Below are 26,443 nucleotides of genomic sequence, written 5' to 3' on the forward strand. Positions count from 1 at the left end.
CTATCAATTCTTCCAAATATCTTCTTAGAAAGCTCACGGAAACATCCAAAGCCGGTGCTGGTTTATGATGCATTATTTAATTCTGAACGTACCAGCTTCTCCAAAAGATGAGTAGCAACTTACAACGATCCACCTCACATAAGGTATCCAGCGCATGAAGAAGCCATTCCTTCCCGTTGGGAACAAAGGAATCAATTGCCGGCAATTCCCATACTTTAGCCATCTCCTGGTACAGATCACACCCCCATTGGCATATCAGAAAAGGGTGAAAAATTTCCTCAACCTCCATCCCACAGACCGGGCATCTGCTAACATGTTCAAGCCCTATCTTATGCTTATTTTTCCAAGTTGTAAGAGCATCAGTCGCCAATCACCAGGCAAAGTTGCGGATCGTCGGGGTTACTCCACACTTCCAAATGAACCTCCAATAGCTCCTTCCTCCTGAGATCGAGGTACTGGAAGAAGCAGTATTCGCCCCATAGACTTCCTGAAAAGCAAAATGGTATGCAAATTTGACAGTAAAAATTCCATGTCTCCTAGGGTCCCATGCAATTACATCCTCCTATAACCTTGGTGAAGCCCGAATCTTCAAAATTCAATCACATAAGCCTCCAAAAAGTGTTGTTGTAATAACTCAACTTTCCAAGACCCATTTGTATTAAGCAAATTTGACACAAAGCAGATATGGCACCTGCCTTGCAACGATACCGGCTTAAACGAGAAAGGCCGTGGTATCCAGTTGTCCCTCCAAACTCTAATACTCTGACCATTGCCCACTCTCCATATCAATCCTTTCTTCAAAAGATCTAGGCCATGGCTAATTGCTTGCCATGAGGACAATGTGTTACCTGTGAAGACTGTATCCTCTATCTTGCCAAAAGGATAATACTGTGCCTTAAGAACCTGGGCACATAAGCTGTTCGGGTTAGATAACAGACGCCATGCCTCGCGGGCTAGCAACGCTTGATTGAACAAATGGAAATCCCGAAAACCAATGCATCCTCTATCGTTTTGCTAAAGAAGATAGTCCCAACCTTTCCAATGCACTTTGTGTTTGCCCTCCTTGGAACCCCAGTAAAAATTCCCCACCATTCTCGTGAGGTCATCGCACACCGAGTATGGTAGTTTGAAAACACCCATGATATAAGTTGGCAAAGATTGGGCCACCGATTTGATTAGCACCTCATGGCCTGGCTAAGCTAGCAGGCCGTCCCCCACTGCATAAGACGTTTTGTCAGTTTTGTTTGGAGGTTTTGAAACCTTCCTTTAGACATACGTAATTCGGGGTCGGGAGACCAAGATACTAATCCTTAAACATAGTGTTTGTGACATTCAGGGCTTACTGGACCTATGCCTGATTCACCGGAGGTCAAGCACTCCTAAAGAACAGAGAACATTTATCATAATTTAACTTCTATCCTATGGCAGCCCCATACTCCTCTATTGCTGCTTTTACACACTCCAGTTGGTCTCGTGAAGCTTCAAAGAACAGAAACGTACCATCAGCAAATAAAAGGTGAGGTATACCCAGAGCTCTCCTGCAGATTTTCACCGGTGTGTTTTCACCCGTAGCCACCTTGTTTTTCAGAATGGTAGACAACCCATCCGCCACAAACAGGAATAGAAGTGGTGAGAGTGGGTTGCCTTGCCGAAGACCGCGCGTGGGTGCAAATGAATCTAAGAGGGTTTCGTTGAATTTGACAGAATATCACAATGACGTGACACACGTCATTACCCAATTGATCCATTGATGAGAGAAACCCAACTTTTGCATCACCCGCCTCAAGAACACCCAATCCACTGGATCATACGCCTTTGACAGATCAAGTTTATATGCATGGGAACTTTTTGTAGGATCCTTTTCTTGCTTGATATAGTGAATACACTCAAAGGCTACCAGAGCATTATCAGTAATCATCCTTCCTGGAATAAAAGCACTTTGCTCTAGAGATATTATGTTATCCAACAGAGGCCTCAAGCGGTTGACCAAACATTTGGAAATAACCTTATAAACAACATTACAGAAACCGATGGGCCTGTAGTCAGACAACTTAGTAGGGTTAGAAATTTTAGGAATAAGTACAATAGAGGTGGAATTTACCCCTTCTGGCATAATTCTCATCCTAAAGAAATCCTTAGCCGCGGCAAGAACATCATCCTTAAGTGTACTCCAATTACACTGAAAAAACCAAGCCGGAAAGCCATTCGGGCCCGGAGCCTTCAGAGGGACAATTTGGAAAAGAGCATCTGAAAGCTCCTTGTCAGATAAGGATGCGATCAACCTGACATTATCTTCATCTATCACATTTGCCTCCACATGGTCCGGTATTGGCAATGAGTTCAGAGAGGGATCAGCCTTAAGAATCTCTTGAAAATATTAATTTGCCATCTTCCCCATCACTGTGCTATCCCTATGCACCACCCCAATGCTATCAAGGAGCTCCTGAATTTTATTTTTCCTAGCCCTCCAAACCGCCTTGCTCTAAAAGTACTTGGTGTTTCTGTCACCTTCCTTCAACCAAGTTATTCTCGATCGTTGAAGCCATAACATTTCCTCCTAGTATAGGAGTTCATTCATCTTCTCAGTTATCGGCCTGATTTCCACCCTATCTGCATTCATGTGCATCAACTCTCCTAGTTGATTCCGGGATTTTGCTAGCTCTCTTCTAATATTCCCATGCTCCATACCCCAAGGGATTTCAAAATTTTGGACAGAGAATCCCGTAGTTGCGCCATATTCTGGACGCCACCTACAGCCGACCATGCTTCTTTGATTACTTCTCGCAACATAGCATCCTCTCCCAAAATAGCTCATATCTTATGTTACTCTTCCCTGCCAGACTAGGATCACCGGATCCCTTCAATAGTATGGCAATGTGATCCAAGCAAGGAGATGGAATGTGAGTAACAGACGAGTATGCGAACATGTTCCTCCATGCATTTGATCCCGCCGCTCTGTCCACGCGAACTTTGACATTACTTGTTCCACTTTGCTTATTGTCGTATGTGAATCGTACCCCAACAAAGCCTAGATCAACCAGGCCGAAGACCTCCAGTGTGTCCCGGAAGGCCATCATCTGGGCTTCGGGCCTTGGCGTGATAGACATGTGCTCAAAGTTCCACATAGCCTCATTAAAATCACCGACAACTAACCATGGCAAGTCACTGACATTCTTCAAGTTCTGAAGCGTTGACCATATGAGTGGTCTGTTCTCCACTTGAGGTTCACCATAAACACATGTTATTCTCCATTGTAAAGCATCCTGATGGACTCGGCCTAGAGCATCAATGTACCAATCCTTCTTATCCAATATCTGAATATCATAAGATTCATGCCAATAGAAAGCCAAACCACCACTCATACCATTACCATCCCAATTCATTTCCTATTCTGAACTTGGTCATCACTCATAATTCCTAGCCACCTGCCAAAGGAAAATTTTGATCTTCGATGGGATTTTGGTCTTACATATGCCGATCACCTCAAATTTCGGACCCGATCTAAATATTTCATGGTATAATGATCCGGTTGAGAACATGCCAGATGGCTCCAATCTCCATAACACCAAGTCCTCCCTATTAGTCAACTAAATTGATTCTAGAAGCCGGCATAGACCCCTAATTAGCCACTTCCTCAGGCCAAGAGTTCTCCTGAAATTAGGTGCCCAACCATTCGCTTGCCAATAGTCTGCCACCATAACTTCTAGAGCTCTAGAGATCACAAATAAGCGAGGGTAGCTATGGCAAAAAGGTTTATCCATACATCATATGTCAAACCAAAATTGGATCTTCCATCCATTTCCACCGAGAACTTAGATCCGAGCCGGAGAAGGTGTTGAAGCTTTAGGAACGCCCTTGCAAATTGGTTGGACGGACACGAGAGACCCTGACTGAAACCCTCACAGCTCTCGCGACCGCGCCGTCCCCCACGGGCGGCCGGCCACGCTCCCCCGCCTTGTTCCCCAACCAACACCCCACACTCTCTCCTCCCGTCGTCGCTGGTATGCCTCGTCGGGCTCGGCCCGGGCAGCGGCGCGCTGCTTTTTCCCTTCTGGTGTCATTCCTACGCGGGGTGGAGTGACATTGGGCAGTGTCCCCAGGCCACAGTGGTTCAGCGCAGCGAAGGGGTGACCTGGCGCCCGGCAGGTTGATTGCGCGGCGACACCCTCGTTGTTGGTGCCAGGTCACCCCTTCTCGGTGTTGTTCCTAAGTGGGGCGGAGCGACGCTGGGCGGTGTCCCCAGGACACAGTGGTTCGGTGCGGCGAAGGGTTGACCTGGCACCTATGTCGGGGGGTTGATTGCGCGGCAACGCCATCATTGGCGGGGGATCTTCGCTGAGGGGTGTTGGCGCCCGCTCGGCAAGATATGGGCCATCTTGGGCCCCATCTGGGCTGGGGTGGGCCGATGGCTTCTTCTTCGGTGGCGGAGCTCCCTGGAGGCGGGGATGGGGCATAGGAAAGCCGGGTGGCGGCGGCGTCGTTGGCGGCTGGCTGCAGCGGGGTGGCAACAGCTTTGCGGGCTCGAGATGGGCCCGGCCGGGCCCGGGTGGCCTGGTGTGCCCCTGCTGCTGCGTATGGCTGGCCACCGCGACGGTGCAGGAAGCACATCCATCCCACACAACGGTGGGGGAGGTGGTTCTCTCCGTCTCGGCTCCGATGCTGCCCTCCCGTTTCCTGGTGTCCCTCTCTCCATCCTTTAGGCCTCGTGATGGCGATCTCAGTGTGGCGGCATGGATGACTTCAAGACCGTGGTGGCGTATGCTAGCGGGTGGCAAGTTGGATGGTTGGTTCCGGATCGGCGGGTAGTGGTGTTTGGGGTGCGGGAGAAATCCCTGCCAGTTCATCCAGCTCCGACGTGGTGTTGTCCGCAGGTGATGTCGGTGTCAAAACTGGCGGATCTCGGGTAGGGGGTCCCGAACTGTGCGTCTAAGGCTAATGGTAATAGGAGGCGGGGGACACGATGTTTACCCAGGTTAAGGCCCTCTCTATGGAGGTAATACCCTACTTCCTGCTAGATTGATCTTGATGATATGAGTATTACAAGAGTTGATCTACCTCGAGATCGATGAGGCTAACCCTAGAAGCTAGCCTATGATTATGATTGTTGTGGTCCTACGGACTAAACCCTCCGGTTTATATAGACACCGGAGGGGGTTAGGGTTACATCAGGTCGGTTACAGAGAAGGGAATCTACATATCTGAATCGCCAAGCTTGCCTTCCACGCAAAGGAGAGTCCCATCCGGACATGGGACGAAGTCTTCTATCTTGTATCTTCATAGTCCAACAGTCCGGCTGTCCGAGGACCCCTTAATCCAGGACTCCCTCAGTAGCCCCCGAACCAGGCTTCAATGTCAATGAATCTGGCGCGCAGATTGTCTTCGGCATTGCAAGGTGGGTTCCTCCTCCGAATTTTTCCAAAGTACCTGTTGTAAAGAGCAGTACTCGGCTCCTCATTTAATGTTACGCTTCCTCGGCTTCTGTACTTCAATAATTTCCAGCTTCCACGTGTCAAGCGAATGTGAGGAGTAGGGGCATTTTTACACTTGCCACCCTAACCACTTAGGTAAACCATCTATTTAAAGGGACGAAGATCTTCAGATCTAATCCACACCATCCTCCCCAAGCAAAGAATCATCAGAGCGCGCCTAAAAATACCATCCCAACATGGCCGGTCCCCGTAGCTCCTCCTCCTGCCCTCGCAGCGCCAAGCCGGGTGATTGGGAGAAGTGCACTGTATCCCACAGTCAATTAGTGAAGTTGCAAACCCAGGGGTTCCTCCCACCTGCATACCTAGTCCCCGTCCGAGCTGGATTGGCTACTTTCGATGGCGGGGAGCAAGCAGAGTGTTTCCCTAACCCATCTGCGAGGGAGCGGGTATGCCTTGTCCCTTATCTGCTAAGAGGCGTCGGATTTCCAGTCCATCCATTCCTTTGCGGGCTCCTGGAGTACTATGCCTCCAGCTGCATAATTTCACCCCAGCCTCCATCCTGCATATCGCAGGCTATGTCACCCTTTGTGAGCTTTTTCTGGGTTGTGAAGCTCATTTTGAGCTATGGAAGAGGTTGTTCTGCCTCGTCCCTCGTAACCAAGAGGGATCGATATTCCAAGTTGGCGGAGCCAGATATGGCGCATCGTCGGGACCGGATATCCGGCACACTGAAGAATGTATGCGAAGAATGGCCTTCCGAGTGGTTCTATATAGAGGACGTCTCCCTTCCTGACCCCGTTCGAATGGGTCTCCCTGAGTTCACAAGTACTCCATTGGTGAAGCGCCGCAACTGGCGTCCCCGGAGCCCCAAGGAGGAAGAAAGCAGAGAGGTCCCGCAATTGATGAGCAAGATACGAACGCTTGCTGCATCCGGATTAACAATAATCGAGGTCATGCTCGTATGCATAATGCGGGGGGTACAGCCACTCCAGTACCGAGGGCGTCCCATGTGGCACTTCAATGGCGAAGACGACGTCACCCGCTGCAGCAGGAAAGGCCCGGACTCCACCAATGCTTTGGTGAAAAAACCATCCGAGCTATACAAAGGAGAAGAAGAGGAGTTCGTCCGCATTAAGCCATGGGACGGATTTTCTATGTATAACCCTCCCAGCTGGGTGAGTCTCTATCCCATGCTCAACTCTATCCATTCTCCCAGTCCTTTAGCATGAATTTTTACTCTACGCATCCATAACAGGAATGGCGGAAGTTTACCAAGGGGATCAACAGCCCGACTCCACAGCCCGAGGATCGCAGCCAAGCCCTTGACCCCGGATTCTAAGTGGATCCAGATATATTTGTGGAGCTTGTCGAAGGGGTGTTCTACCAGGCGAGCTGTGACGGCACCGAAGTGGCCATGATTGCTGACTATCCTGGCCTCCTCCCTGTGTCACATGTAAATGAACAGGAGACTTATTTCCAAAAAGGATTCGCTCTTTCCGCCTTACCCACGGCACAACGCTTATGTTTTTTTAAGGGAAGGCGATCGGCGTGCCATGCCAAACCCGAGGCCACTCACCAACAGGGAGCGCCCATGCCGGGTAGGCTTCCAAAAAGGAAGGCGAACAGAAATGCGGCAGCCATCATCAAAGAGGTATGGTTTTAAGCGTGCTCCGCGATAGTCATCTTAAAGTATGACACTGTCCTTTGCGTCCTGGCAGGAAGAGAATCCGCCAGACTATATCCAGGGATCCTACTCGCCATGCCTCCACCAGCCGGGTTCCCGACCCGGCCTCGAGGGCGGAGGTTGATACGGGGGTGACACCGAACAGCCCTCGTATAGAGGATTCGGATAGAATATCCGCTACAAACTCCGAAGGGGAGAGCGCCATTAATCATTGGCATCAGCGGGCCGCACTCCGCGACCCTATCTTTTCCGAAGAGGCTTTCAACGCCTTCAGCTCGGGCGATGCGTACATCCGAGCTGCTCGAGATGGGCTTGCTAGAGCCGCAGACCAGTATTTGAAAGATATACGGGTAAGTAAAATCTTGATAACTATGTATATCAGTAGCCCCTGAGACTTGAAACAGTTGGTACAACTGATTTAAGGATCATTCTATAAGCAGGTTCTTTTAGAGAAGAATAGCCTGCTATCTCAAGAGCCGGAGAGGTGTCAAACCCAACTAAGGGCAAAGACCGCCGAACTAGAGGGATCCAAGAAGGCCTCAACTGGTAATTGTTTTCTTTATCGAGAAGAAATGTAATTACGTATACCAGCGGTTTTGACACATTGCCGATCTGATGACAGATTTCGCAAATAATCCCGAAGTGAATCCGGATATCCTACAAGAGGATGAGCAAAGAGCTCAAAGGCATCACAATGCTGGCGAGCGTATACTTACACAGGCCAGGCAGGAGAAAAATGATCTCCTGGATGCCAATACCCGGCTTGGCGTAGAATTAAAAGATGTTCGTGCTCAGCTAGCTGACTCTGTGAAGGAGAATAAGAGGCTTCAATGCGGCATTTTCAGTATGTGCTCGAACGAACTATTTTTTATATATGCATAGTTCGGCGAAGAAATAGTATAACAACGTTATGTCTGTAGGTATGTTGACTGGCCGTCCCGGGGAGGAGATGCCCGGATCCTTAGGCGATATGCTGCAAGAGCTTTCGCAACTACACGAGCAAGTCTGGCAGGTTATGCACGGTGTCGCCAAAGCCTTATGGCCTTCCGTCTCCCTGCCAGGAGGCGTGGGAGAGCTTGTACAGCTGCTGAAGGGAGCACGGCGGCGCTTCCGACTATGGAAGATATCTGCTTGTGAACAAGGTGCGAGAGAAGCTTGGGCGATGGTGAAGACGTGGTACACCAAGCTGGATCCGAATCATATGGCCCGGGTCGGACCTGTAGGGTCAGATGGGAATGAGATTCCCGTTAGCCTGGTATATGACCAGGTAGAATTAGCCGCAAAATATTCCCAGTAGGACTATAGACTAGACAGGTTGTTGGAGGGCATAGAAGAAGAAATGTCTTAATCAAAGTGACTATGTACTTCGATGGACATATCTAGCCGGATTGTAAATCATTTGTCATGGCGAACCTTTTCGCTTCGACCTCCTGACTCAACCGTCCGGAGTGTTTCCGAATACCCTCTCGGTTATATAAACCGGGGTATGCGTGGAAACCAGGTGTAGGGGTCATAGTTGCTTGAACAGACAAGTATCCAACTAGTTATGTTATATTACATGGATAGTAGGAAACATCTTCTAGAGAGAATAGTTTCGTTAAGGGTTCCTTTCCCTGGGTACGCATGCATTAATGTGCATGTTCGAACTACGGTTGAAAGCGTAGTATATGAAAACATCTAGGGGTTTTGTATTATGAAAGGTAAAAAAACATCTTTAATTCACCGACTGAATATTCCCTTAAGAACGCTAGCTTTCGGCTTCACCCAGTCTGAGGTACACATCCGGAGGACCCGGCAGTAACAATCGCAGAGGTGCTCCCCTTATGCCCTAGCCGAATTAACGGGAACGTAGGGCATAAACACAAGAGCCAGGCAACCCAGCTTGGCCAAAACTTAAGTCATATCGATGCATATAATGGCAAAGAAAAGGTGCATACGGAAGAAAGACGAATATGCAAGGGGCGCGAAGCCCAGAATGTAATTATATTTAGCTTCTGTATAAGAAGCCCCCAGGTATAACGAGTGCATATAGTTTAAAGGTGGTGCATCACGAGTGTGTAATTGAGTCACACTATAGCTTTAGGGCTAAAAAATTGAAGGGAGAGTATGCAAATTAAAAGTAAGTAAAAAGGGACAGAGGGAAGGAGACGAACAAAGAGTTTGGCGCTAGGCATAGAATCTTCGGAGTCTAGCTGCGTTCCATGGGTTTGGCTCGAGTTGATTATCTGCTGCATCATGCTGGCGGTATTGTCCTCCGATGAGAACTTTATCAATGATGAAGGGACCCTCCCACTTGGGCTTGAGCTTGTCCTTTTTCTTCTCTGGTACGCGTAGAACGAGTTCACCAATATTATAAGTTTTGGCCCGTACTTCTCTGCTTTGATACCTGCGAGCTTGTTGTTGATAGAATGTGGAACGGGCTTTTGCGATGTCGCGTTCCTCCTCCAAGGAATCTAAATTGTCTTGCCGATCCAACTCGGCTTCTCTTTCTTCGTACATGCACACTCGAGGTGAGTCATGAATAATGTCGCAGGGCAAGACAGCCTCTGCGCCGTACACCATGAAGAAGGGTGTATATCCGGTCGTGCGATTTGGCGTAGTCCGTAGCCCCCAGAGTACGGAGTCGAGCTCCTCGACCTAGTGCGTGTCTGATTCCTTTAGGGATCGCACTAGTCTGGGTTTAATGCCGCTCATAATGAAACCATTGGCATGTTCGACCTGACCGTTTGTTTGAGGGTGATGGACAAAGGCATAATCGAGCTTAATGCCCAAGTTGGCGCACCAAGTTTTCACCTCGTCGGCTGTAAAATTGGAGCCATTATCGGTGATGATGCTATGGGGGACACCATAACGGTGTACGACGCCCGATATAAAGTCTATCACTGGTCCGGATTCGGCCGTCTTGACAGGTTTGGCCTCTATCCATTTGGTGAATTTATCTACCATGACCAACAAATATTTTTTCTTATGGATTCCCCCTTTAAGAGGTCCGACCATATCTAGCCCCCAGACCGCAAAAGGACAAGTTATGGGGATTGTTTGGAGAGCGGTAGGCGGCATATGGCTTTGGTTGGCGAAAATCTGACATCCGACGCAATGTTGGACGAGGTCCTGTGTGTCTGTCCGGGCTGTCAGCCAATAGAAACCTGTACTGAAGGCCTTGCTTACAAGGGCCCGAGCTGAGGCGTGGTGGCCGCCGAGTCCGTCATGAATTTCCGCCAAGAGCTGTCGCCCTTCCTCTTCGGAGACACATCTTTGAAGTAATCCGGTAGTGCTTCTCTCATAGAGTTCTACTTCGTGGACTTTATAGGCTTTAGAGCGCCGGACTATGCAGCGTGCCTCGTTTCGATCCTCGGGGAGTTCTTGCCTATTAAGGTAGGCTAAGAAGGGTTCGGTCCATGGGGCAATGACAGCCATGACTAGATGGGCCGAGGGTATTATTTCGGTGGCGGAGCCCCCGACTATGTCAGTGTCTTCGGTATCTGGGATTGTGTTCGGATCCGGGCTAGTATTACCGGTTTCCCCTTGCCACACCACGGATGGCTTGAAGAGCCTTTCCAGAAAGATGTTAGGTGGGACTGGGTCGCGCTTAGCTCCAATGCGGGCGAGAACATCCGCCGCTTGATTGTTTTCCCAAACCACGTGATGGAATTCGAGCCCCTCGAGTTGAGCTGACATTTTGAGGACGGCATTTCCGTAAGCCGCCATTTTCGGATCTTTGGCATCGAAGTCTCCATTCATTTGAGATATTGCGAGGTTTGAATCCCCGCGCACTTCCAGGCGCTTAATGCCCATGGAGACGGTCATCCGAAGACCATGCAACAGAGCGTCGTATTCGGCTGCATTGTTGGAGTCTGTATATAATATTTGGAGTACATATTGGACAGTATCTCCCGTGGGGGAAGTTAGGACGACACCTGCCCCCAGACCTGCAAGCATTTTATAGTCGTTGAAGTGCATGATCCAATTGGAGTATGCGCCGTACTCTTTAGGGAGTTCGGCCTCTGTCCATTCGGCGACAAAGTCGGACAGTACTTGTGATTTAATGGCCCGCCGTGGTTTATAGGTGATGTCGAATGGGAGGAGCTCGATGGCCCACTTAGCAATCCGGCCCGTCGCATCGCGGTTGTTTATTATGTCATTGAGTGGGACTTCGGAGGCAACCGTGATTGAACACTCTTGAAAGTAGTGTCATAGTTTTCGGGATGCCATGAAGACCGCGTATGCTATTTTTTGGTAATGGGGGTACCGATACTTGCATGGTGTGAGGACAGTGGATACGTAGTACACCGGCTTTTGAAGCGGGAACTTATGTGTGTCCTCCTCTCGTTCGACGACAAGCGCTGCGCTCACAACTTGGTGTGTTGCGGCTATGTATAGTAACATGGGTTCGCCAATGCTTGGTGCGGCCAGGATTGGGTTGCTTGATAAAAGAGCTTTTATTTCTTCTAGTCCAGTCGTCGCTGCGTCCGTCCACTCAAAGTGTTCGGTGCGTCGAATAAGGCGATAGAGTGGCAGTGCCTTTTATCCCAACCTGGAGATAAAGCGGCTTAAGGATGCCACACATCCAGTTAGTTTCTGGATTTGTTAAAGATCTATTGGGGTAGCCAATTGTGACAAAGCTCGGATTTTGGCTGGGTTTGTTTCGATTCCTCTATGGGAGACGATGAAGCCTAACAGCTTTCAGGTGGGAACGTCGAAAACACATTTTTCCGGATTGAGCTTGATGTCATATGTTCTGAGGTTGTCGAATGTGAGCCTCAGGTCATCTATTAAAGACTCGATGGGTCTGGTCTTAATGACTATGTCGTCCACATATGCTTCAACTGTTTTGCTGATTTGCTTCTCCAGGCATGTTTGAATCATGCGTTGGTAGGTTGCCCCGGCATTTTTAAGCCCGAAAGGCTTGATCTGACTCCGCCATCTTGATTTGATGGTATCCGGAGTATGCGTCGAGGAAACACAGTGCATCGTGTCCTGCGGTAGCATCAATGATCTGATCAATGCGGGGGAGAGGGAAGGGATCCTTAGGGCAGGCTTTGTTTAGGTCTTTGAAATCGATACACAGGCGCCAGGATTTGTCCTTTTTTGGTACCATCACCAGGTTTGCTAGCCAATCCGGGTGTTTAATTTCTCTAATGAATCTGGCTTCAAGTAGCTTGGCCAACTCCTCTCCCATGGCTTGTCGCTTGGGTTCGGAAAAGCATCTAAGTGTCTGCTTGACCGGTATATAATCCTTCAATATGTTGAGGCTATGCTCGGCCAGCCTGCGTGGGATTCCTGGCATGTCTGAGGGGTGCTAGGCAAAGATGTCCCAATTCTCGCATAGAAACGTTCGTAGCACAACGTCGATGGTAGGGTCCAGCTTTGCCCCGATGGATGCTTTCTTTGTAGAGTCCGTTGGATGGACTTGGAATTTGACAATTTCGTCCGCTGGTTTGAAGGAGGTGGACTTGGATCGTTTATCAAGTATTACATCATCCCTATCCACTATGGAGCGTAACGCAATTAGCTCTTCGGCCGCGAGGGCTTCGGATAGTGCCTCTAGGGCCAGGGCAGCGGTTTTTGTTTTCGGCGCGGAGTGCTATGTCCGGATCACTAGCAAGGGTGATGATTCCGTTGGGTCCAGGCATCTTGAGCTTCATGTACCCATAGTGGGCTATAGCTTGGAAGCTCGCGAATGCGTCTCGCCCCAAGAGGGTGTGGTATCCGCTGCTGAAGGGGACCACTTGGAATGTTATTTCTTCGGGCCTGTAATTATCCGGCATGCCGAATACCACATCTAGTGTGACTTTTCCCGCACATCGTGCCTTCCTTCCGGGAATGATTCCTCGGAAGGTTGTGCTGCTTTGCTCAATGCGGCTATTGTCTATTTCCATCTTGTTGAGGGTTTCCTCGTAAATGAGGTTTAATCCGCTGCCGTCATCCATGAGCACTTTGGTAAGCCAGAAGCCGTCCACAATTGGACTGAGGACTAAAGTGGCTGGTGCCCGGACTGTTCTAAATTGTGGTTCGTCACTGGCGCAAAAAGCTATGGCCCTGTCGTTGCAAGGGTTTACTGCCGCAATTTGACAGACTTCGGCAATGCTGCGGAGTGTCTGCTTACGCCTGTTATTCGAGGAGAAAGTCTCAAAGATTGTCAACACTGTATTGTTGTTTTCTGTGGGATGATGCTCTGCGGGATTATTGATGAGGAGATCCTCGCCGCTCTTGGCCACCTGCCGAAGTATCCAACATGCTCTAAGGCTATGTGTTTGTACGGTATCCGGTGTGGTGTCAATTTTGCATGGCCTATTAAGCCATCCCTCTAGTACTGTTCTGTGCCCTGTGGTGGGCTTCGGCTTCTTCATGATTGGATCGGGTGACCGATGAGGGTACACCCTTTTTGTTCGGACAAGAGGTTTAGTGAGAGCCAGTGGGTCCCAAAAGGCTGACTGGGTTTTCCAGGCACTTTCCATTGCGCAGTACTTTTGTACTATGGCCGCCAAGTCAGCAAAGTGTGATATGTGACGGCGTCTTATGGCGTTTAGAATTCCCTTGTCCGCGCAATTTCTACAGAAGTACGAGATTGCGTCTTCCTCGCGATAGTCCACCTTGTTTATTACAAGGAGGAATCTGGCCCAAAAGTGATGTACTGTCTCTTGGGGCTGTTGTCTGATATCGGAAAGATAGCTTGCATCTGGGAGGGTGGGCGGATTTAAATCCGAATCCTAACCCGGTCTGGGACCCAGAGCTTGGAGGGTTTCCAAATTTAACAATCCGGCTTCCGGGATGTTACCCAACTTTTCTAACCCACAGTTCGGTTCTAAGTCCAGGACTTGGGGCGCGTCTTCCCGCGAACGGGTATTCGGCTCGGTGAGCTTGGTAATCCGGACATAGTCCATCCTCAGTATGGGAGGAGAGTTATCACTTTGATCATCCACCACCGCTATCTGATGGGTGACCGGAGGGGAATTAATCTCCCTTTGATCGGGTTTAAGCCCAATCTGGTCGTAGTCCATAGCGACTCCCAGGGCGGCGATGCGATCTAAATGCTCGTTCAAAGATGATAGCTCTGTCGGATCCATCTGCTCGGCAAGTTCCGAGCTGATGCGGAGGCAATTCTCGATGACCCGAGAGGTCATCGTGGGCTCGACAGCCGTGCGGGCGGTCATGATGAAACCGCCCAACCGGAGGGTTTGGCCCGAGGCCAGGGCTCCCCCGGAGATGATGTTGTCCTTGATAACAAGGCGAGCCATCAACCTTATCTTCGACGTCACAGTGGAACACTCAATGAAAGCACCAATGTCGGTGTCAAAACCGGTGGATCTCGGGTAGGGAGTCCCGAACTGTGCGTCTAAGGCTAATGCTAACAGGAGGCGGGGGACACGATGTTTACCCAGGTTCGGGCCCTCTCTATGGAGGTAATACCCTACTTCCTGCTAGATTGATCTTGATGATATGAGTATTACAAGAGTTGATCTACCTCGAGATCGATGAGGCTAACCCAAGAAGCTAGCCTATGATTATGATTGTTGTAGTCCTACGGACTAAACCCTCCGGTTTATATAGACACCGGAGGGGGTTAGGGTTACATCAGGTCGGCTACAGAGAAGGGAATCTACATATCCGAATCGTCAAGCTTGCCTTCCACGCAAAGGAGAGTCCCATCCGGACACGGGGCGAAGTCTTCTATCTTGTATCTTCATAGTCCAATAGTCCGGCCAAAGTATATAGTCCGGCTGTCCGAGGACCCCTTAATCCAGGACTCCCTCAGGTGACGCCTTTCCTTCCTGAAGGGCATCGGTGTTGCCCATCCCCACTCCCTTTCGCGTGTCGGGGAAACCCTAGGATATGTCCGGGCAGCAGCGTCGTCAACGTCGCATCCCTTATTGAAGGTGCTGCTTGGTACGCGGAGGTTCGGAGCCTCGGCGCGCTGTGGGACGAATCCGGAGGGCGCAGCGATGGTGAGTCATCTGTGCTTTGTCGAGCTGCCATTGTTGGCATTTATCTCTTCTTTCTTTCTTTTTTGGGCTTGATGTGATGTTCGCCCCAACAGTTATCTTGTGGTCGGTGGATGTTGCTTTATAATCTAAAGCGGGGGAAATCCTTTTTCGATAGTGGTGCGCACCCCTGCGCTAAGTATTTGTTTGTTTCGGGATATTTGTAATCACAAACCTCCCTAACCCGACAAAATCTTCCATGCCCACTTGGCCATTTTATTTTTAAGGGAAACATCGAACTTTATTTAAGCAAAGTCTGGAATCTCGTCCGCTAAAACAGAAATGATACAGTTAGGGGCCATATGCCTCCACACAAAAGAGACGCCGTCGCCTGCAGCTACCTTCGCCAGCGTATGAGCGGCCTGGTTAGCAGTTCTCCTGCGCCAGGTGATCTTGCAGCCCAGCCCACTTGGCCATTAGAAACCAACTCATGATCTTGATATTGCCACCCTGGCCCAACAAACCACGCTTTGTCCAAAACCCCTATTTTATCGTACAGGAGCAAGCACTAGTGTTCCAAAACAAATGGCACTCACACATTAATTCTTACCACTTTACGCACATACAAAAGACTCTGTTACAGCACTGCATATACTTGGCATAGAGTATTTATTTTCAAAAGTAAAGTTGCCGCCAACGATGTAGCTGGTGGCACTGGAAATGCAAAACGGTCCACCGACGCACACAAACTCCAAATAAGCAAATGAAGCTGCCGATCGAGCAACATTACAATTACATGGCCCTCCTGCATCACCTTCACCAACTCTGGCACCGTGTGCACGTACACAACCCAATCGCCGTCCCCTCGTGCGCTCGGCATCGGCATGATGTACCCCGTGTCAGCGGGCCACGGAAAGTGGTATGACGCGAACGCCGGCAGACCCGTCCCGAAATCGGCCTCGCCCACCGGGAAGCCCATTCCCGATGACACGATGCACGCCATCGCTTCGGAGCCGCCGGTGCCGCCCAGGTACGCCCTGGCAACTGCCGGCTTGGGCCGCAGCGCCTCCACCCAGTCGATGACCCCCGGAAGTGCTCGCCCGTCGCGGCCTCCCGCACCCACTGGTGCACGTCGTCCGCCACGTCCGCGAGCGTCATGCTGCGGCGAAGTTCGTCGGTGCCGATGACGCCACGTTGCCGAAGTAGGCCTTCATGGCGCCGTCGGGGAACATGCGAGCACGCCCGTCCACCACCATGCCCATGCAGCACAGACGCTGGTGTCCGGAGGCCGCCATGTGTAAGACAATAAGATTTGGGGGAACCAGCACAACCCTCTAGGGGTGGCTTATCTCATTATATATAATGGATGTGTTACAATACGTACATAAGTACAGAAGCTATACATAGTCTAACACCCTCCCTCAATCTTAGCCACTTTCTAAAGAACTGAGAAGGGTAAGATTGCGCCTACAAGCCTCAAACTGTGGCAGAGGTAAAGGCTTAGTGAAGATGTCTGCAAGTTGATCCTTAGATGAGATAAACTTGATCTGGAGTTGCTTCTGTGATACACGTTCCCGTACAAAGTGATAGTCAACTTCAATATGTTTCGTTCGGGCATGAATACTGGATTTGCAGAAAGGTATGTAGCACCGATGTTATCACACCAAAGAATAGGAGGCTGTGGTTGAGACAAACCCAACTCCTGAAGCAAAGACTGCACCCAAATAATCTCTGCAGTAGCATTAGCCACAGCCTTGTACTCAGCTTCAGTACTGCTACGTGACACAGTAGCCTGTTTCCGAGCACTCCAGGTGATCAAATTAGGGCCAAAGAATACTGCATAACCCCCCGTGGATCGCCTGTCATCTGGGCTACCAGCCCAATCTGCATCAGAGAAGGCCGAAAGGACCCGAGAGGAAGTCGGCCGAATATGCATACCAAATGTCAGGGTGAACTGAACATAACGAAGAATGCGTTTAACAGCAGCCCAATGAGTATCTCTGGGAGCCTGAAGATACTGACAAACCCTGTTAACAGCATAAGAGATATCTGGTCTCGTGATCGTCAAGTACTGAAGTCCACCAACAATGCTCCTGTACTCTGTGGCATCCGCAGGAGACAAAAGCTCACCATCAACAACTGTTATCTTGTCGGTAGACGACATGGGTGTGGTGGTCGGTTTGCACTTCAGCATGCCCGCTCTTTGTAACAACTCCAAGGAGTACTTCTTCTGCGTAAGGACAAGACCAGTAGCACGAGAAGTGACCTCAACTCCAAGAAAGTAGTGAAGCTTCCCAAGATCTTTGACCGCAAAATCAGCACCAAGAGAGCAGACAAGAGCATCAGCAGCATACTGAGAAGAGCTGACAAGGATAATATCATCGACATATACCAAAAGATACATAGTGACTTCTGGCTTCTGTAGAAGAAATAATGAAGTGTCAGCAGTGGACGGCACAAACCCATGAGCACGAAGGGCAGAGGCAAGGCGGGCATGCCAGGCACGAGGAGCTTGCTTCAAACCATATAGTGCTTTGGAGAGACGACAGATATAGTCAGGACGATCAGGATCAGAGAAACCAGGCGGCTGTTTCATATAAACCTCTTCCTCCAAAAATCCATGTAGAAAAGCATTCTGCACATCAAGTTGACGAAGTGACCAACCACGAGAAACAGCAATGGAGAGAAGAAGTCGAATAGTGGTAGGCTTGACGACAGGACTGAAGGTGTCCTCATAGTCAAGACCATGGCGCTGCCGAAAACCGCGAGCAACAAGTCGCGCTTTGTAACGCTCAATAGATCCATCCGAATGCTTCTTCACTTTGAATACCCATTTTGAGTCAATAACATTTACCCGTGGTGGTGGAGGAACGAGAGTCCATGTCTTGTTACGAAGGAGAGCATGAAACTCCTGCTCCATAGCCTCTCGCCAATGTGGAATGCGCAGGGCAGCCTGATATGAGCGAGGCTCAGAAGATGGATCCGCAACAGCAGCAGCCAAACAAGCAGCCAACCAAGCAACCGTACCATCCTTACGTTCCTTAGGTTTGAAAATGCCACTGCGACTGCGTGTATGTGGTCGGGACACAGGAACCACCAAGGTCGACGGAGCAGCCTGCAACGGGCTGGAGGACGGCGACGTTGACGAGTCAGCCGGTGACGAGGAGCCAGACATAGTAGCCTCGGGGTCGGTCAGCGAAGAAGGCCGGCCCACCGGCGAAACCGGCAGAGCAGACGAAGCAGCTGGCGACGCCGGCGTCACAGACCGGGCCGATGGCGAGCCCGGCATAGTGGGCCGTGCCGCGGCCGGTGTCGCGGGCCGATCCGTGGATGAAGGCGACGTGAGGACGGCGTCGCGGACCCGAGCTGCAGGCGAAGACGGCGTGACGGGCCGAGCCGCGGGCGAAGACGGCGTGACAGGCCGAGCCGCTGAAGACTCGGCGGCCGCTGGCGAAGAGGGCCGAGCCGCTGGAGACTCGGCGGTCGCTGGCGTAGCGGACCGAGCAGTGGAGATGCTCGGCGCGACGGGCTCTTCGGGTGACCATGCATGGGCACGCGAATCGATGCCATGCAACATAGGGCGATCGACGTGCCCATCAGAAGGCGGCGATGATGATGGTGAATCCTCCAACAGCTCCAAACGAGCCCCACGTCCGGTTCCTGCACCATGGTTAGGTAACAGCAAAGGAGAGTATGCAACATCATCAAATTGGTCAGAAGCAACAGAGGATGAATGCAGAGATGGTGGTTCGACAGTGGACACAGGAAGTTTGGCAAAGGGAAAACATGCTCATCAAACACGACGTCCCGAGATATATAGACACGATTAGTGGGAACATGAAGACATTTGTAACCTTTATGAAGAGAGCTATAGCCAAGAAAAACACACTTCTTAGAACGAAACTCAAGCTTGCGCTTATTATATGGACGAAGATGCGGCCAGCAAGCACACCCAAATACCTTGAAAAAGGTATAATCAGGTTGTTCATTAAGGAGAACCTCAATGGGAGTCTTCATGTTTAAAACACGAGTGGGAGTACGGTTGATGAGAAAGCATGCAGTGGTGAAAGCATCATTCCAAAACCGAAACGGAACAGATGCATGGGCCAAAAGAGTAAGACCAGCTTCAACAATATGACGATGCTTACGTTCGACTGAACCATTCTGCTGATGTGTATGTGGACATGCTAAACGATGAGCTATCCCAAGCGACTGAAAGAAGGAGTTGAGGTTGCGATACTCGCCCCCCCAGTCCGACTGGACATGAACAATTTTGTGCTTGAGAAGACGTTCAACATGTTTTTGAAACTGAACAAAAATATCAAACACATCAGATTTGCGTTTAATAAGGTAAAGCCAGGTAAGGCGACTATAAGCATCAACGAAATTGATATAGTAATTATGACCACTGACAGAAGTCTGAGCAGGACCCCATACATCTGAAAACACAAGTTCTAAAGGATGTTTCACCTCACGACTGGACTCCGAAAAAGGAAGTTGATGACTCTTCCCCTGCTGACAAGCATCACACACTGCTACATCTTTATTACTAGACAAACTAGGAAGCTCATGACGACGCAAAATATGACGGACAATAGGTGTGGCCGGGTGACCAAGACGAGCATGCCACTGTGACTGAGAGACCCGAACTCCACTGAAAACACGGGCGACGCCAGGATGCTCCAGACGGTAGAGGCCCTGGCACAACCGCCCACTAAGAAGAATGTCCATCGTGCCCCGATCCTTAATAAAAAGATCAAAAGGGTGAAATTCACAAAGCACATTATTATCACGTGTGAGTTTAGGAACTGAAAGAAGATTACGGGTCACGGATGGAACTCGAAGAACATTGCGAAGCTGAAGACTCCTATTGGCATGTCTAGTGAGAAGAGATGCTTGACCAATATGAGAGATGTGCATACCTGCTCCATTGGCGGTGTGGATCTTGTCGGAGCCATGATAGGGTTCACGAGTGTGAAGCTTCCCCATCTCGCTGGTCAGATGCTCTGTCGCCCCAGAGTCCATGTACCAGTGTGGATCGATGGAGTAGGACTGAGTGTGTCCCTGTTGCTTCTGCGGCGCGGGACGATCAGCCATGGCGACCTGACGGGCATTGTTGCGTGTATCTTTGCCGTCATTGCCAAGACCAAGGAAGCTTCGCTGGAAGCGCTTATGACACTTGGAGGCCCAGTGCCCATCGCGGCCACAAAGCTGGCACACACGTGGACCGCCAGCCCCCGGTAAGGTCGCAGTAGGTGGGGGGCCGAGGCGGGCGACGGTGGCAGCCCCAAGGGAGACCGGGGTGATGAAGAAGAGCGGCCACCCTTGGTGGCGGCGTTGGCCGAGAGGGAGCCAGTGCCCCTGGAGCGGCGTGTCTCGACCCGTTGCTCAGTGAGAAGGAGCCGAGAGAAAACCTCGTGTGCCAGCATGGGTGTCGAGTTGCCCCGCTCGTTGATGATCTCGACTAAGGCATCATACTCCTCATCAAGACCATTGACAATAAACGAGTTGAACTCGGAGTCGGTGAGGGGCTGTCCAATGGAGGTCAATGTGTCGGCGAGGCCGTTGACCTTGTTGTAGAACTCAGTGGCAGTGGAGTCAAGCTTCTGACACTCTCCAAGCTGACGACGGAGTGCAGAGACACGAGCCTGGGACTGCGCTGCAAAGGTTCGCTCAAGGATGGTCCAGGCCTCATGAGACGTCTTCGCGAAGACAACAAGTCCGGCAACTGCCGGCGAGAGCGACCCCTGGATGGAGGAGAGGTTCGCCTGGTCCTGCCCCGTCCAGACGCGATGGGCCGGATTGTAGACCGGACCGTGCACGCTGTCTACCAGTGCGGGTGGGCAGGGAAGCGATCCGTCGACACGTAGCCTAGCAGGTAGTGACTCCCCAAGAGCGGGAGAACCTGCGCACGCCAGAAGATGTAGTTGTCGGCGGAGAGCTTGATGGTGATGAGATGACCGAAGTGAACCGGCGGCGGCGAAGACGATCCCATCGAGGGGGCTGCCTGGGGTGCAAACACCATGGAGGCAGCCGGAGGCACCGAAGCCGATGCGGGAGGAGGCGGGACCGCAGCCAGGGCGGACGCCGCAAAGCTCGCGGCCGGGTCGGACGCCGCAAGGCCCGCGGCCGGGGCGGACGCCGCCAACCCCGCCAGCGGGGCGGTGTGATCCGCTTGCGGCAGGAGCGGCGGGACGATGCCCGCGGAGTCCGCAGCGGACGGCGGCGCCGCGGTGTGGACCACGAGGTCGCGCCCAAGCGAGGGCGCCGGCAGCGTGGAATAGACGGAGCCGATGCTCCTGGTCCCGATCGGAGCCGGAACGGCGACGGCATCGAGCGGGAGGTTGAGCAGAGCCGCAAGAGAGGCCGGGAGGAACCCTGCAGCAGTGGAACCGGTGGTGGCGGCGCTCGACATGGCGGCGGTGAAGGCGGCGGCGGCTGCGGCGGCGGTGCGGGTATTAGGGTTTGGAAGCGGAAGCGATCGTAACCTAGCGTGATACCATGTAAGACAATAAAATTTGGGGGAACCAGCACAACCCTCTAGGAGTGGCTTATCTCATTATATATAATGGATGTGTTACAATACGTACATAAGTACAGAAGCTATACATAGTCTAACACCATGGAGCAGAGCTGCCACAGGTGGGCCGTGAATGCCTCGAGCTTCGTGCGCCCTGCCCCGGCCAAGGCATGCAGTGTTGCGACGTCGTCGGCTGCTACGTGGTAGATGCGGTTGATAGCTGTGGCAGTGGCGGAGGCCGAAGGGAGCGGCACGGAGCTCAGAGGAGAGAACAGGCGGTCGATCAGGGCGTCGGTGGTATAGGTGCGCGGCGATGGGTCGCGTGGGGCGACTATGGAGCGGTCGAAGAACGGGGCCGGAGGTGCGGTGCCACCGCGGGATGCGATAGCCCACGCGACGAGGAACATGTTGAAGGAGTAGGCATCGCAGACCCGGTGGTCAAAAGTGCAGCCGACGAGGGCGCCGCCGCACTTAAACTTGGTGACCTGCGCTCGTGCATGCAGCATGCAACGCAATTAGTACTTCGGAAAACAAAAGAACGTCAGGTCACGTCACGAGATATTATTTGGTGGGAAGTAAATACATTTTGCTTTTTTTTTAGGGGGCATACATACATTTTGCTGAACACTTTATTAGCTAGTATCTTGATTAGGCCAACTCTAACCGATTCCGTATCCGGCGTTAGAAAATGATAAATTCGGTTTTACTCCTTTAGTTGGTACCTAATGATCCCCTAAACCGAATAGCGGAGCATATTTTATCCTCCGGCGCCTATCACGCGCCTATATTTGCTCGGCCGCTATCACTCAGAGAAAAAAAATACTCTCCCCTATGCTGCCTCACCCATCGCGTTCCCGTGCCGCATCTACGCCGACGCCAACCTCACCCACCCCCCCCCCCCGGCCGGGTACCACCCGCCACCGTGGACACTCTGTAGGCCCCTCCGCGGTCCTTGCCCCCGGATTTGTGCCTCTCACATGCCGTCGGCGGCGCGGAATCAGTAGATCTGCCGTCACCACCGTCGCATACGTATTTTGGCGCATCCGGCTGCCGGTGACGACACCTTTGCCATGGATTGACCGGGTACCGAACCGCACAGCCCCGGCAATGCCTCTGCGCTGCATGCAGGTATGGCCTTGGCCTCTAGCCGCTAGGATCTCACTCGCCAGAGGTTCACCAGTAAAGACACGCCCGGTCATCGGCCAGTCTCGGCACTAGCCCAACAACTCGTCGGCTCCCTGTTGCTGGTCCTAAAGTGCAACGACTTCCCGCGGTAGGTGTTGCGCCACGTTTCCACCACGCTGGAACACCCCGATGGGTGTTCTTCCACTACAAAAAAGATGGGGTAAGTGCTTCTTTTGATTCGTTTGTATACTTCGAATTCGACACAATTTGTAGCTCATTGTTTGCTCAAATTTGTGTGTAGGATGGATGCAAGTTTTGGTATTGGAAAGAATATTACATCCATCTATTGATAGCGAGAAATTTGATAGATGTTCGCGAAATCCTCTCTAGAGTAGAGACTAGAGATGAGACTAGATGCGACGCAGTATCAAATTCATCGGAACCGAAGAAGAAAGAAGTGTGCAAGTTCGAGAAGACAATAGAAAGAATCAACGATGAAGACATAGGGAAAATATTAATCCAACTAGTGGGAGCAGTTATGAAAGTTGGACATCTATTAAAGTGTCTAATTGTTGTTCATGTTTTTGTTCTCGTAGCAAAGAATTGGTAAATTATGCTCCAATGTATCAAAATATCATTCAATAAAATAAAATTGCAATGAAATTTGTTTCGGTGGAAGAAAATAAAACAAAAATGAAATATATATTTTTACTACGTTGTATTTAGGCTATCGGTTAGGTCCGGCCAAAACTTACTCCACTAAGGGTTTAATCCACCGAATCCTCCTTTATTTTTAGGGGATCGGTTAGAATTGCCCTAATATTACGTGACAAATATATACTCCCCCTGTAAAGAAACATAATAGCGTTTCGTTCACTAGTTTCTACACCAAATTTATTAGCATGATACATCTATCTATGTTTTGTATTTAGAGGATTTGATCGAGTTGAAATTCTCCCTCTTTTAAAGTAATACCTTTTGCCAAATGAGTCAAAGTTAATTTAACTCGCCATCTGAGTGTGTGCATTCAATAAAAAGTGCCATTATTTATCAAAAATAGCCGAGTGCGTGTGTGTATAACAATTTTTTGTAAGAAGAACTTCCGATGAGTAATCTACTACTTTCCTCCTACTTCCTATTTTTCTCTGTAAAGAAATATAAGAGCGTCTATATCACTAAAGTAGTGATCTAAACGCTCTTACATTTCTTTATGGAGGAAGTATGAGTTAGCATAAAATTGTAATGTTGAAACTTTTTTTATATACAAGTTCAATGGTACTACTCTTTATGGCAAAATTTAATCCTTGGAGATGAGAGTGAGTGAACTAGAGGTCATGCATGGATGCATGCACCTTTTTTCTGCATGCACCATGCAGAGGGTGCTGCATTTATTGTTGAAGGAATGATCATGTGGGAAATATTTCATTTGGTATTCTTTAGTGTCAAAAACGTTGTTATATTACGGGATGGATGGAGTAGTTTTGAACTCCGGAAGCTCGTGTCAGCCACTCATCATCTACTAACTGGTTACAGGAAAGATACGGGCTGAAGTGGACAGAAAGGGGGTTAGTTTGGATTTAGAGGGCCCACACAGTGAAAATCAAGAAGGTGTGTGTGTACTACTCCTTGGTTGTTGAGAGTTTTGAAAGAGGCCTTTAAACATAAAGGGGGGCAGTATGATTCATAATTTATAAGAAAAATACGTGCTGAACGTTAAACTGAAAACTCGAGGGGCTTACATTCTGGGAAGAGAGGAGTATCTATAGCCACAAGTGTTGGAGCTAACTCTCTCAGCCCCTCTTCTCCCTCACGGCTGCCTCACACAACCAACTCAAGAAAATGGAGACACAGGTGTTTGGCGTCGGACTCTCACAGCCCAACCTTTTCTCTTTGCCTCTGTCTTTCTCTTCTGAAAGCAAATATGCATACAAGTGCTTAAGTAGACTCACGCTCACGTAGCCGGGCCACACACTCGCCCACTAACTGCATGCACGCACCCACGCACACCACTAACTAATGACTTGATCCTCTCCTAGAATCACTCTAGGAACCACACGACCCGGCCACTCATGCAGCAGCAGCTAACAACCTCGGACATGCATACACAGCAGCCTCTCGCCACCGTTCGGCATCTCGCCATGCGCCATATCTCACGGCGCCTCGCATCTCACCTCCTGCATGTTCTCCAAGGCTTCACCTGCTACAACTACCTATATGCATGGACAAGCAAACTAATATGCAGATACATGTGAATCAAGATTAAAAAAGCTAACAACAAGTAGTTGTTTTAGTTTCAGTCAATTAATGAACTTCGTCTAAAAGAGTGTTAACCTGGAAAATATCGAGAAAACTTTTGGCCAGGCTGAGATGGCAACATGTGAGGGGAGAGGGAGCCCATGCGTGATGTAGCCTTGTCCATTAAGTTAATGCAACTTTTGGTCAGGATTATCTTCAGATAGTCGCTTCCTTATCATACTATACCTGAACAGATATCACGCCGGCCTTCTTGGCAGGCACCAGTTTCTCGGCGCTCTCGTCCGGCAGGGCGAGCCGCACCTCCTGCAGCTGGGATCCGTCAGCGGTAGCTTCCACGAAGTCCACGCCGCGGCCGCTGCACAGCAGCTCCGGTTCCCCTGCGGCGTTGGCCAGAACCTCCCCGGCTAGCGGGTAGTGGGCCACCAGCACCTTCGCCAGCGCCTCCTTGAGCTCTGAGGCCGTGGGCGCCGGGTGGCGATAGCAGAAGAAGACGCTGACGTCGAGCGCCGGCAGGAGCAGGTCCAGGTTAGATAGTGGCAGGCGGTACTCATGCATCGGCAGTGCCGGTTTCACCGTAGTCATGGCTGATTTGAGCACCAGCTCATGGCCACCGTGCACTTCGGCGGTTTCGTACACCATATTGGGAGTAGGGAGAGAGTGATACTAGCTAGACCCGGGGATTTTGAAGGTGAAACTGGATGGAACCCGTTGCCTATTTCCAACTGGATGGTGCATGGTGGGGTACTATTTAAAGGATGGAGCATTGTATTCATGGTTTTAAATAACCCGCTATTGCGGAGTATGCTATAGCATTTACAATAGTTCTTGCGCTAAGAGACATTAGTCCAAACAAACGAACAAACATTTTAAATAGCTCCGCTATAGCGTGCTATAGCACGCTATAGTGTTTAGAAGAGGTCCGTCGCTAAGAACCTTAGCGTGCTATTTAAAACTATGATCATGTTATCTATCCGTATATCCAAGGCTATACACAATGTGTATGTGCTTAGAATGATTAGCAAACACTCGATGGTGGCATACATGTCGTCGGTGACAGGCCATCATCCAATACTCATGCGCGCGGCCTGACACACTAACTTAGCGTTGATGCTAGCTATATAACATGTTGTTTGTTTCCAGGAGTGGTTAATTTTATCAGCATTCGAGCAACTCTCAGGGCTTAAGATAAAATTCCATAAAAGTGAATTGTTTTGTTTTGGCGAGGCTCAAGACGAGGCCCATCTGTATGCCGACCTGTTCGGATGCGGGTTGAGCCAGTTTTCGATCACTTATTTGGGTATACCGATACATTATTGGAGACTCACAAATGCTGAATGGGAACACGTAGAGGAGAGACTACAAAAAAGGCTTAGCAGTTGGAAAGGTAAACTGCTATCTCTGGGTGAGAGGTTGGTCCTCATAAATTCAGTACTAAGTAACATGGTACTGTATATGATTTCCTTCTTCCAATTGCCAAAAGGAGTTTTACATAGATTGGATTATTTCC

General features: G+C 50.2%; 1 pseudogene; it reads right to left on the reverse strand.

Moving 5' to 3' along the window:
- Positions 1 to 359: 359 nt before the first annotated feature.
- On the reverse strand, positions 360 to 25,575 carry LOC119361104 (annotated as a pseudogene).
- Between the last annotated feature and the right edge of the window lie 868 nt (positions 25,576 to 26,443).

This window comes from Triticum dicoccoides, chromosome 2B (genome assembly GCF_002162155.2).
Source record: "Triticum dicoccoides isolate Atlit2015 ecotype Zavitan chromosome 2B, WEW_v2.0, whole genome shotgun sequence".
Lineage (NCBI taxonomy): Eukaryota > Viridiplantae > Streptophyta > Magnoliopsida > Poales > Poaceae > Triticum > Triticum dicoccoides.